The following is a 13,259-nucleotide window of genomic DNA, read 5'->3' as shown; positions in this document are numbered from 1 at the left end:
CGACTGGAACAGGAAAGGGAGGTAATGACAGTGGGCTGTTAAGTGACCTCCGCCACACACCGTTGGGTGGCTTGCGGAGTATAAATGTAGATGTAGATGTAGAGTAAACAACAATCTGTCAAACTCGAATTTCTACAACTATCCGATGGAGAAAAATGTATTGTAATATACGTGCAATAGCAAATTTTAGAACAACTTTAAAACGTTGCTGAAAATAATATTACGGCCAACGACTGCAGACAGCAATAATGGTTTACTCAAAGTTGACATATGTCTATCGACCAAAAAAGCCTTATAAATTATAAATAGATGCATTTGTTTGCAGATGTACTGATGAAGGCAATAAAGCCGAAATAAGCTTACATACTAAAATAAAATATTTATCAGCATACTGTTTTGCAATTCCCTTCATAATGTTAGGACACGGTTGCATGACGCGAATCTCCATTCTCGAAGACCATGGCGAGCACCCGGTGGTGCTCCATGGACTGCGCTAAAGACGGGCAATAAATCATCCAGAATGGACGCCTCAGGCTTGTCGTCGGGTGTTATTTATGGACGAAATTCTGATCTGTTGGTTGGTTAATTTTCGGAGGAGAACTAAACAGCGAGGTCATCGGTTAGGTATGGATACGGAAGGAAGTCGGCCGTGCCCTTTTAAAGGAACCATCCCGGCATATGTTTGATGCGATTCAGGAAAATCACAGAAAACCTAAGTCCGCAGCTCGTGGTCGTGCGGTAGCGTTCTCGCTTCCCGCGCCCGGGTTCCCGGGTTCGATTCCCGGCGGGGTCAGGGATTTCCTCTGCCTCGTGATGACTGGGTGTTGTGTGATGTCCTTAGGTTAGTTAGGTTTAAGTAGTTCTAAGTTCTAGGGGACTGATGACCATACCTGTTAAGTCCCATAGTGCTCAGAGCCATTTGAACAGAAAACCTAAGTCAGGTTGGCCGGACGCAGGTTTGAACCATCATCCTCCCGAATCCGAGTCCAGTGTGATAACCACTGCGCCACCTCGCTCGGTCGGATCCGTTTGCACCATGATAATCGCGGAGAACGTTTTTGCAGACAACAAGGTTACATCGAACATCTCCAACACTGTGAGCTCCATTTGCAAAAAGGTGCTAGTGAAGGGAAGCTCCTGGGTGACATTAAAAGGGGGCATCGAACATATCTAGTAGTCTAAGGGACAATATCATTGCTCCAAGGTAGAGGGACGAGATCCTGCAACCAACAGTAGAACCCCGTCGCCAACATTTTGCTGGCAATTCCCTCTTCATGGATAATAACTCGAGTGCTCATGGTGGTGTTCTCGTGGAAACGTTCCTTCAGCGTGCTAGAATCACCAGTATGACGTGGCCTGTCTGTTCCCTGGACGTGAATCCAATTGAACATGTATGGAACCGATTGAAACGAGCTATTTTTGAACTTCGATATCGGCCATGTACTTTGAACGACTTACGCAGCACCGCCGTTGAAGGTTGGGATAATGTGGACCAGGACTAGCTTGATGGTCTCATCGATGGCTTACCACAACGGATTCAAAGACATCATCCGAGCAAGAGGACCTTCCACTCTGTACTGTTGTTGCTCAGAAGTGCTGTGAACGTAGTCACGCCTCTCCTCTCCACCCCATTGGGAAACACACGATATTGCCGTTACACATATGTTATCTGTTTTTGATACGCATGTCTCAGAGCCAATTTTTGCCTTATTAATTGAATACATGAAGTCTGAAAGTGAGTCCGTGATCATATTTTGGCACTTTATTTGACAGGTCCGTCTTTATCACACAAAAATTTGTTTACACTTGACTATTACCAGTTTCGGCTACAGGGCACCTACATATTTAGTCTGACGTTGATAATACATCAGAATATTTTATGATCAGAAGATGGCAGTAGCTGTAAGCGGTAATAGTTAAGTGTAAAAATTGTTGTGTGGTCAAGACGGACCTGTGAAATAGATTGCTAAAATTTTTGCCTTGTTTGCCATGAATTTCGGAATAAAGGAGTGATTGGAGACTTTTTTTGATATGCGTGACAAAGAAATTAAAAAATTATGTTCTGGCAAGATGGAGTAAATTCTGTCAGCTCCACACTGTCGTAATTTAGCAATGCGATTACTTATCGCTTTGTCTATCACACAGGTTTCTTGCACCATCGCTTTAAAAAAGAATTATCAATATAAAACTAACCTTAGTTAGACTAATAGTAGTGCCTCAAAGACTAGTAACCTTTATTTCATATCGCCTTATTTTGAAAAGAGAAATAAAAGTCTGAAATTACATCAGGGAGAAAAGTTTGACGAACACGTTATAAATGAGGCCCAACTAGGCAGAGCGTATGGCTGCATTTTAAAACTCGCGCTACTGCATACACAAAAAAGTGTCTTCATCATACGAAACAAGCACAGCAGAAGGTTCCCTGACCGCGAGAAGCTAAGCATCTGCTCGATGGTGCCTAGTTAGAGAAGCAGACCATTTTAATAACGCATCCAAATGGTAACTAACGCTGTTCGGGGCCCAGTTAGGATATGTGTTTATGGTAATTGCTCACCGGGGCAGTTTAAGTATGCGATTTGTAAGACTCGAGTTCGGGCGTACCTCGAACGGGTGGAAGTCGACAATTTTACAGGTCGAATCATTAAAGTAATTACCGAAATATGTGTTTATCGAATCTGTATTAATGATTTCTCACGAATTTTGTTAAGAGAAATTTGCATGTGATTAGGCGCGGCAACCTGTTTGGCTGCAGGTTGGAGGGTATTCAAATCAGCCCAGATCTTACCTGTAGCTGGTGGCCGGCGCTGTGAAACCCCGCGGGGCATCAGCGTCCACCGCCAGTGTGATATGGTCTGTGTAGTGTGGTCCAGCCGGGGCGTTCCGCCCCAATCGGCACCTGGTCGCTTCCCAAAGCCAAGCGTTACCATCGCAACGGCTGCTAAAAAGGCAACAAGGCGCATTACTGCACTACTCTACATCATATTTCTAGGAAAGAATATTAATTCTCAGCTAACTACTTCTTTTTACCACATGACAATATGTTCTACATTCATTCACGACTTAATTATGTGTGCTTCAATGTAACTGTTATACCCCTTGACGAAACGTTTTAACCGATTAATCACATTGGGGATTGGAAACTTTCTGCCGAATATTATGTGTTCGTAAATGACCGAGTCGTAATAAAGTACAGGGTGTACATAGTTAAAGTTCCAATTTCATAACGTTGTACAAAGAGATCGACTGCTCAGAATGGCGTCAAATTTGACCAACATACACTCCAGGAAATTGAAATAAGAACACCGCGAATTCATTGTCCCTGGAAGGAGAAACTTTATTGACACATTCCTGGGGTCAGATACATCACATGATCACACTGACAGAACCACAGGCACATAGACACAGGCAACAGAGCGTGCACAATATCGGCACTAGTACAGTGTATATCCACCTTTCGCAGCAATGCAGGCTGCTATTCTCCCATGGAGACGATCGTAGAGATGCTGGATGTAGTCCTGTGGAACGGCTTGCCATGCCATTTCCACCTGGCGCCTCAGTTGGACCAGCGTTCGTGCTGGACGTGCAGACCGCGTGAGACGACGCTTCATCCAGTCCCAAACATGCTCAATGGGGGACAGATCCGGAGATCTTGCTGGCCAGGGTAGTTGACTTACACCTTCTAGAGCACGTTGGGTGGCACGGGATACATGCGGACGTGCATTGTCCTGTTGGAACAGCAAGTTCCCTTGCCGGTCTAGGAATGGTAGAACGATGGGTTCGATGACGGTTTGGATGTACCGTGTACTATTCAGTGTCCCCTCGACGATCACCAGTGGTATACGGTCAGTGTAGGAGATCGCTCCCCACACCATGATGCCGGGTGTTGGCCCTGTGTGCCTCGGTCGTATGCAGTTCTGATTGTGGCGCTCACCTGCACGGCGCCAAACACGCATACGACCATCATTGGCACCAAGGCAGAAGCGACTCTCATCGCTGAAGACGACACGTCTCCATTCGTCCCTCCATTCACGCCTGTCGCGACACCACTGGAGGCGGGCTGCACGATGTTGGGGCGTGAGCGGAAGACGGCCTAACGGTGTGCGGGACCGTAGCCCAGCTTCATGGAGACGGTTGCGAATGGTCCTCGCCGATACCCCAGGAGCAACAGTGTCCCTAATTTGCTGGGAAGTGGCGGTGCGGTCCCCTACGGCACTGCGTAGGATCCTACGGTCTTGGCGTGCATCCGTGCGTCGCTGCGGTCCGGTCCCAGGTCGACGGGCACGTGCACCTTCCGCCGACCACTGGCGACAACATCGATGTACTGTGGAGACCTCACGCCCCACGTGTTGAGCAATTCGGCGGTACGTCCACCCGGCCTCCCGCATGCCCACTATACGCCCTCGCTCAAAGTCCGTCAACTGCACATACGGTTCACGTCCACGCTGTCGCGGCATGCTACCAGTGTTAAAGACTGCGATGGAGCCCCGTATGCCACGGCAAACTGGCTGACACTGACGGCGGCGGTGCACAAATGCTGCGCAGCTAGCGCCATTCGACGGCCAACACCGCGGTTCCTGGTGTGTCCGCTGTGCCGTGCGTGTGATCATTGCTTGTACAGCCCTCTCGCAGTGTCCGGAGCAAGTATGGTGGGTCTGACACACCGGTGTCAATGTGTTCTTTTTTCCATTTCCAGGAGTGTATTATTAGCGCAGGAGGAAATGTCATGGAATAAAAAGAGTGACGAAAATTTCACTAGTAGATGGCGTTGTAAGTGTCTTAAAATACATGGGTCGGCTACAAATGACACATGAATCACAAAACGATGGCTATGGTTTGAGTTGCACGTTACGCCAACGTACTGTTTAATGTACATGACTACTCAAGTTCAGCAGGCTCTTGTGGCACTGTCAGTCAGGCAAGCCAATCCACCACGGCAAGGTAAGGGAGAAATCGGTTTTTAACTGTCCTCAGGTCAAAAATTGCATAAAAAACAAAATGACATCGGCTTGTAATTGTCATGGTGTCAAACCCACATAAAACGCAAACGACATCGGTTTTCAACTGGATGAGAAAAGACATATTCAACAGGCTATCCTGCCAGCTGGTGAGGCTGAGCGGTTCTTGGCACTTCAGTCTGGAACCGCGCGACCACTACGGTCGCAGGTTCGAATCCCGCCTCGGGCATGGATGTGTGTGATGTCCTTAGGGTAGTTAGGTTTAAGTAGTTCTAAGTTCTAGGGTACTGATGACCTCAGATGGTAAGTCTTAAGTCTCATAGTGCTCAGAGCTATTTGAACCATATTTTGAACAGGCTATCCACCCCCTACAAGTCGAAATGTTCCACAACAGATCGACTTTGTCTAGGACGGTCACAATCAGAATTCGTTGCGCAATGGGTGTCTTCTGTTCAGCTACGCTCGTAATTATAGCACTGAAAACAACATCTTGAGATAACCCCACAGCCATAAGCGACAGGAAGTGAGTTCAGATGACCTGGACAAGCAGGCTGTAGAGAAATGAGGGCTGATAATTGTAACATTTCCGAAATACCTCTGCAGCAGGCGCTTCACTGGCTGTGCAATATGCGGAGGAGGACCATCTTGCATAAAAATGCTCCTACCCACATATCCACGCTGTTGAAGGGTTGGAATGACGCTGGAAAGAAAAAGACTCTCTTAGCAATAGCCAGTGACAATACATTTAACAAGACCCGCAGTACTCAATGAACTGGTACCGGTTGATGTGCGTGCGGATTATCCGTTTCATATTCTGCTCTTTTACGTATTCACATGTCCGTGGAGATAGAAATGGGCTTCGTTTGTCTACAGAATGGACCAAGGTCATTGATAGTCCACTTCCATGCGAGTAAGAAATTCCAGAAGGAACGTTTGTCTTGATGGCAGGTCAGCAGGAAGCAACTCCTCATCATGAGTTATTGCAGGATGTTTCGTAAGATTGTATGCTACGTGCTCGTAGGTATGTCCAACGTTCGGAAAATTCACCTTGCACTGCATATTTGCACACCACTTGTCGACCCCTGCTGCAGTGCTGTGGGCACATCTACGACAGATATCTGATTAACTCTCTTCTTCCCACCCTGCACTTCGAAAGAAATCTGTCTTTTCAATTGTTGTAATCACTTCCTCCAGACCCTTAGCAGACATCGGACCAATGTGTTGCTTCGTACTCTTAAGTGTCCGGAACTGCAGGGCTACAGGTGCACAGTGGTTGCTCTTGTAAAAGAGCTTTACCAAGAGCCCACCATCCTTCATAAAGACAGTCATGTTGCCCGTTTAGGAGCCAAACTGAGGAATAGCCGTGTGCCGCGCGTCTGTTGGTATGCATATTACGAGGGCAGTTCAATAAGTAATGCAACACATTTTTTTTCTCGGCAAGTTTTGCTTGAAAAAACCGCAAATTTCTTGTGGAATATTTTCAAACATTCCCGCTTCGTCTCGTATAGTTTCATTGACTTCAGACAGGTGGCAGCGCTGTATGGAGCTGTTAAAATGGCGTCTGTAACGGATGTGCATTGCAAACAACGGGCAGTGATCGAGTTTCTTTTGGCGGAAAACCAGGGCATCTCAGATATTCCTAGGCGCTTGCAGAATGTCTACGGTGATCTGGCAGTGGACAAAAGCACGGTGAGTCGTTGGGCAAAGCGTGTGTCATCATCGCCGCAAGGTCAAGCAAGACTGTCTGATCTCCCGCGTGCGGGCCGGCCGTGCACAGCTGTGACTCCTGCAATGGCGGAGCGTGCGAACACACTCGTTCGAGATGATCGACGGATCACCATCAAACAACTCAGTGCTCAACTTGACATCTCTGTTGGTAGTGCTGTCACAATTGTTCACCAGTTGGGATATCAAAGGTTTGTTCCCGCTGGGTCCCTCGTTGTCTAACCGAACACCATAAAGAGCAAAGGAGAACCATCTGTGCGGAATTGCTTGCTCGTCATGTGGCTGAGGGTGACAATTTCTTGTCAAAGATTGTTACAGGCGATGAAACATGGGATCATCACTTCGAACCTGAAACAAAACGGCAATCAATGGAGTGGCGCCACACCCACTCCCCGACCAAAAAAAAGTTTGAAGCCATACCCTCAGCCGGTAAAGTCATGGTTACAGTCTTCTGGGACGCTGAAGGGGTTATTCTGTTCGATGTCCTTCCCCATGGTCAAACGATCAACTCTGAAGTGTATTGTGCTACTCTTCAGAAATCGAAGAAACGACTTCAGCGTGTTCGTAGGCACAAAAATCTGAACGAACTTCTCCTTCTTCATGACAACGGAAGACCTCACACAAGTCTTCGCACCCGAGAGGAGCTCACAAAACTTCAGTGGACTGTTCTTCCTCATGCACCCTGCAGCCCCGATCTCGCACCGTCGGATTTCCATATGTTTGGCCCAATGAAGGACGCAATCCGTGGGAGGCACTACGCGGATGATGAAGAAGTTATTGATGCAGTACGACGTTGGCTCCGACATCGACCAGTAGAATGGTACCGCGCAGGCATACAGGCCCTCATTTCAAGGTGGCGTAAGGCCGTAGCATTGAATGGAGATTACGTCGAAAAATAGTGTTGTGTAGCTAAAAGATTGGGGAATAACCTGGTGTATTTCAATGCTGAATAAAACAACCCCTGTTTCAGAAAAAAATGTGTTGCATTACTTATTGAACTGCCCTCGTAGTTCAAATGGCTCTGACCACTATGGGACTTAACATCTGAGGTCATCAGTCCCCTAGAACTTAGAACTACTTAAACCTAACTAACCTAAGGACATCACACACATCCATGCCCGAAGCAGGATACGAACCTGCGATCGCAGCGCTTGCGCGGTACCAGACTGAAGCGCCTAGAACCGCTCGGCCACACTGGCCGGCCAGAGGTGTGCATATTCTGACGCTTTAAGCGCCATCTATTGGTGAAAATTGCGTTAATTTTTTTTCTGTTTCATGACGTTTTCCCTGCATCGCTAACATGCTGCTCAAATTTGATGCCATCTTTAGCAGCGGTTCTCTTTCTTCAGCGTTTTGAAGCTGGAACTTTAATTACGAACACCTGTATTATAAAAGTTCTCAGTTAAATTAGTGAGAACACATCGGTGTGTAGTGAGTTATGTCATCAGTGTGGAACAGTCAGTGCCTTTAGTTACGTACTATTCGTACGTGCGATCCATTCTTAGCTATGGAATTCTTTTACGTGCAACAAATGCGCAAAATATGAGCACAGTTTTCAGACTGTAGCACTAGTCCTTAAGAATAATAACGAAAAACGGTAATCATGCTTACTACAAATAACTGTTCACAACGATGTGGATTTCGTTGGAAATTTTAGCTGTATCACGTGAGTGCATTTAGCAATCAGTTATGCACATCGAAAGTAATCTTAACAGTTACTGCACAAACAACTCTATACATGATCTTGCAACAACATATTGACGAAACTAATACTTACCTAGAAAGTATAAATATAAAACTCAAAACATTTTCTACCAAGCAATAAAGCTGTTAACATTCGTTTTATGCAAATATTAACAATAATAAAGATGTACAACAATTTCCTCAAGAAAATTAAGAGGTTAGTAAAACAAACATATTTAGAAACGCAGTCGAAAGTATCGATTAAGCAATACATGTTGTGACGGTTTACTTCGGTAACGCTTTTCTATCTTTTTTTCCGGAAAACCTTAATTCCATACTGTGTGATAAGCAATATTAATAATGCAACAAACATAATACTAGCATATTAACCTTTGTATGAGCTCTGCACCTCAAATATTACAACGGAATGCTGAATCAATTTTTCACACAGGCGAACGGGAAGTGCAACATGTGTAATGGATGCGGTGGTTGGTGGTGAGAAACGAATGAACGGGGTACCGCTGGCTTTCTACATTACTAAATAACTTCCTTGCAAAACATCATTGGACACTAGGGATAAACCATATGATGTTACGCTATTTTAAGCAGGCTAGCGTCGTAGCTGAAGGATCGAAGCGGCTCCAATCTCTCTTCGACCATATCAATTTTGGTTGTTCGTGATATCACTAAATTACTTAAGGTAAATGCCAGGGTGGTTCCCACTGCAAGAATTAAGAGGACACCGCCTACACCGTCTTTGCCAAACAACCACTTTAAGTACGCAAATAGCGGTGTATATGAATTATATTTTTCTTACCGTGTCTTAGCGTGACATATCCAATATCCTTGCAAAAGTGATCCGGTACTACTATTACTACCACTGTTAGCTGAAATAACTTATAAATCAGTTTCGAAGCAGGGTAATTTGTAAAGTGAACAGTGAAACACAGAACTGAAGGAAAAGGAGGAATCTGAAATGGCATATAAGCATTTTAGGACCCTATAGACTTGAGTATCTTATGCGAAACATTCCTTATGCCAAAAGTAACCGCTTCGCGAAATGTGAATACTTTAGCTGTAAAAATTTGTCTCCTTAGGTCAAGCGTATCTTTCCGTAGTCTTTATTAGATGGCCCTAGATGGCACATCTCCTCTGTTGCAGAGTTTTGGTACCATCTATCTATATCTGGAGGTAATTTGGAAAACCTTCTACAGGACGGAGAGAAACAACCAAACAGTAAGGTCAGCGCAGGGCAGGAAATGCAAAATAGAGCAAAATTTTCCAGGTAACAATACGTCGTAAATGGATCGTTATGGAGTTATAGCTATAATATAACAAAATTATCAAATAGTGTGCGGAAGTTTGTTCGGTAAGGAAACGTGTTCGGAGTGTCTCGAAATGAGTTTTTGTCCGAGTAGGCTGCCTGCCTGTAAAGCTACGGTTGCTGCGCTCTACTGCACTTGTAACCTGTGCTCTATGGCGCCTGATTCACAATGAGCAGCTACACAAATGACGAACTACCTGAGCATAGACATTGACTTGGCTGGCCAACTCAAAAACCAGCAGTTTATGGGCTTTCGTGGACTAAGAATGCAGTTCACGTGTGGTGTTTCTGCTGTGTTTGGAGGCAGTTCATGACTGACCTTGGCTGTTGTATGGGGCAATCATGTTGGCTACGGTGGCCTTGAAGCTTTCCCTGATGCAAACATCTTGGTTTGGTAGACATGGAGTATAGCCGAGAGTACAGGTCTACTGGCTAAGGTTCCATATGGTACTTTGGTGCCAGACAAGCCGTTTAGAAGGAAGAGGAAGCTAAATGCTGACGAGTATCTGTTTATATGGGCCAAAATAGCCAACAACAATTGTAAAATGAAGATTACTGGTGACTGTATGTTTTACTAAACACAATAAAAGGCACTTACCTCCTTTCCTTACCAACAGTCAACGCCTAGAGACCATCGCTTGAGAGGAACGGACATACTTGCAGCCAAAAAGACGAGGAATGGTGAGGACTTTGGGATATGATAATAACGTACTTTAGCGTTTCTAAACAATGCCTACAACCCGCCTCAGAGCAACAGCTCACACATTCAGTGTCACTCACGGGGTTATTTGGAATATCTCAAAAAAAAAAAAATGGTTGACATCCTAATCATAGACAAAAGATCCTATCGTTATCCAAGATGCGCAATTTCTGGTGCCTGGAAGTTAAGGCAGCTCAAACTCCACAACGATGTGAACTTCCGTACTTCGTCCTGTTTACGATTGAGACTGCTTTCACAAGGGAAACTCTGTTTATCGTCAACATCTGTCACCAGTGGGTGTGACAGTCCCTATTACATTTCAGAACGTTGTAACCAGGGGAGGTTTTAGATGAAACGTTGGGCAGAAGCTGTCGGTGGAAAGTTAACTGGACCTTCCATTTGACATTCCCGATTATATGGAAGAGTTATTCCCATTTTTTGCAGGTTTAATTGCTCGTACTGTTGGAAGATATTCCTGTCAACACACGACGAATGATACTGGACGATGCTCCACTGCAATCAGGTTTGGCAGTCTGGAGGAATTTGAGTAAAGTGTTGGGGCGCAGGTGCATGGGGTGTTCTGGTCACCGAACATTAGTAAAAATCAAAACATTGATGTGGTTTACTCAGACACCTCACAAGAAGAATTTTCCACGTATGGTTCCAGAAGTACCGTGAATGTCCGTCCGCAGCAGGAAAATTGTTGCGCGCAAAACAATCACGCAGCCCTCGAGCATCACGCCCCCTGGAGCGGCAGCGTCACCGGGAGAGAGACGCGTGCTTCAGTAACCGTGCACGAGCGGAAGTTGCTGGTTGCAAGCTGTAAGTCAGTCAGAGTCTTGCTATGGAGTTCCTGCAGAATGTTAGTCGTGTGCTCAAGTCTTCGATTGAGATAGAAACGGTGACCGATAGATTGCGGTTAGTCTTCAGTAGAAACAAAACAGTGAATAGAATTACCGTGTATGGACCTATGGACCTATACCATCAGCCTAGAGATTTAACTGAGTACTATTGTTTTGCAACCGTTCTTCGAATAGAACAGCCAGACATAAGTTAGTTTTCTTCCGACTTTAGTTCGTAGAACTTAATATAATTTGCGTTCGCGGAACAGTAGTCAACGCGGCACAGATTGGCTACCCTGCATTCTACAACTGCTGTAACGGATCTTACCAAAGCTGAGCAATATATTTTACTATTCACTATTCTGCGTTACTTTCATTGTGTGTGTACTGCCCTAGAAACGACGCATCCGTTCTATTAGGACACCTTTATTAGTCTTTCTCAGCAGCAGCGAGATTTTGATCAGAGTGGACTCTACAAATCCACAACAGTTGATTGCATTATTAATAACATTGCACTCTACAGTACGAAATGTCAGCGTAGTTGATTTAGTAGTCACTTTTGTGAGCCATGGATACAATTTTAAAGTTTGCCTAGCATTGAATGTTAAACTAAAACCATTATCTTCAACTAACGCAGTTGGGTGTTTAAGGATTCGTGTGTCTGACGGCTTAAGGTAAATTTATTCAGTATAGAGCGGGAATGAATATGTCACAGAGTGACGATAAACGTTGGTACCAAAGCAGGGATCTGACTTAAAATCCTAAGACTGAGTCAACAATACGTTGACATGCCTTAATAAGACAAATATCCTGTCTCTTCTGTTTCCTTTGACTCAGAAATTAATTACTAAAATGGTTCAAATGGCTCTGAGCACTATGGGACTCAACTGCTGAGGTCATAAGTCCTCTAGAACTCAGAACTACTTAAACCTAACTAAACCTAAGGACAACACACACATACATGCCTGAGGCAGGATTCTAACCTGCGACCGTAGCGGTCGCGCGGTTCCAGACTGTAGCGCCAGAACCGCTCGGCCACCAACGGCCGGCAATTAATTAGTAAGTGAGGTATGTAGCATAATAGGTACCAGTTGGGGCTAGTTATATTAAATGCCGATATGCGCTTGTTGCTGATTGGCTGTCGCGTTATGCTCGTAGCTCCATAATTATGCATTTCCTACCTGTGATTATCTGGTAAATTTGTTTCGATTCGACGCCTCCTACCCTGTTCTGGCCTTACTACCGGGTTGTTTCTCTCTGTCCATTTTTATGGCCATACTCGCCTGAGTGTTCTCTGCAGATTGTTGCCGAGAGTTCATGAAAAAAAACACTGTTCCTGAAAAAGCTATCACATAAGGGAAACTTTTTTCTAGTATGTTGTGGTGAATGCCAGAGTACAACACACCGTATGAGACTGGGATAGATTTTGCACCCAGAAGTGACCATTAAGTTTTTGTGGTTTGTCGAAATTACTCCTCGAATCAGAAGCGATGGACAGGACGAATGTGCGGAGAGGAGCCCTGTTTTCCACTGGAGAGGCCTTACTGCAAAATGCTTACGACTGACAGAGAGGACTCGTGGCCATCTGGCTTTCTGCAGTAGGAAAACATATTCTGGCGCTAAACTTGTGCCTCTGTGAGAAACTGCGAGAGCTAACCTTGCCATTGTGCAACCATACTGAATCTGAGGACTCCTTGCAACATGCAGTGAGTCGTCGTTCTGCAGAGCAAACGAGTGAGAACGTTTGCTGGACGCATGTACGCGAAAGTCACAACAACTGGCTGCAGATGAAATATGTTAGGGAATTTTGGGAAAGTTCGTCGGATGTTTGGTACCCTGGAACGAGAAATGAGGAGGAGGGGAACTGCCCAGGAGGAATTGTCTGTTGTGTGGTAAAATGTGACGACAAAGTTTCAACCCTCTGGAAGTGCAACAGAGGGGAGACTTGCATCGAAACTGCCGAGCTAGATAGTGGAGAGTCATTCTATGTGGCAGGATGATAAGACTGAGTGAGTTTGTTCTGTGGAATC

Source organism: Schistocerca americana, chromosome 3, assembly GCF_021461395.2.
Source record: "Schistocerca americana isolate TAMUIC-IGC-003095 chromosome 3, iqSchAmer2.1, whole genome shotgun sequence".
In the NCBI taxonomy this organism is placed as follows: domain Eukaryota; kingdom Metazoa; phylum Arthropoda; class Insecta; order Orthoptera; family Acrididae; genus Schistocerca; species Schistocerca americana.
The sequence above is the reverse complement of the archived record's forward strand: the minus strand, read 5'-3'. Positions refer to the sequence as shown.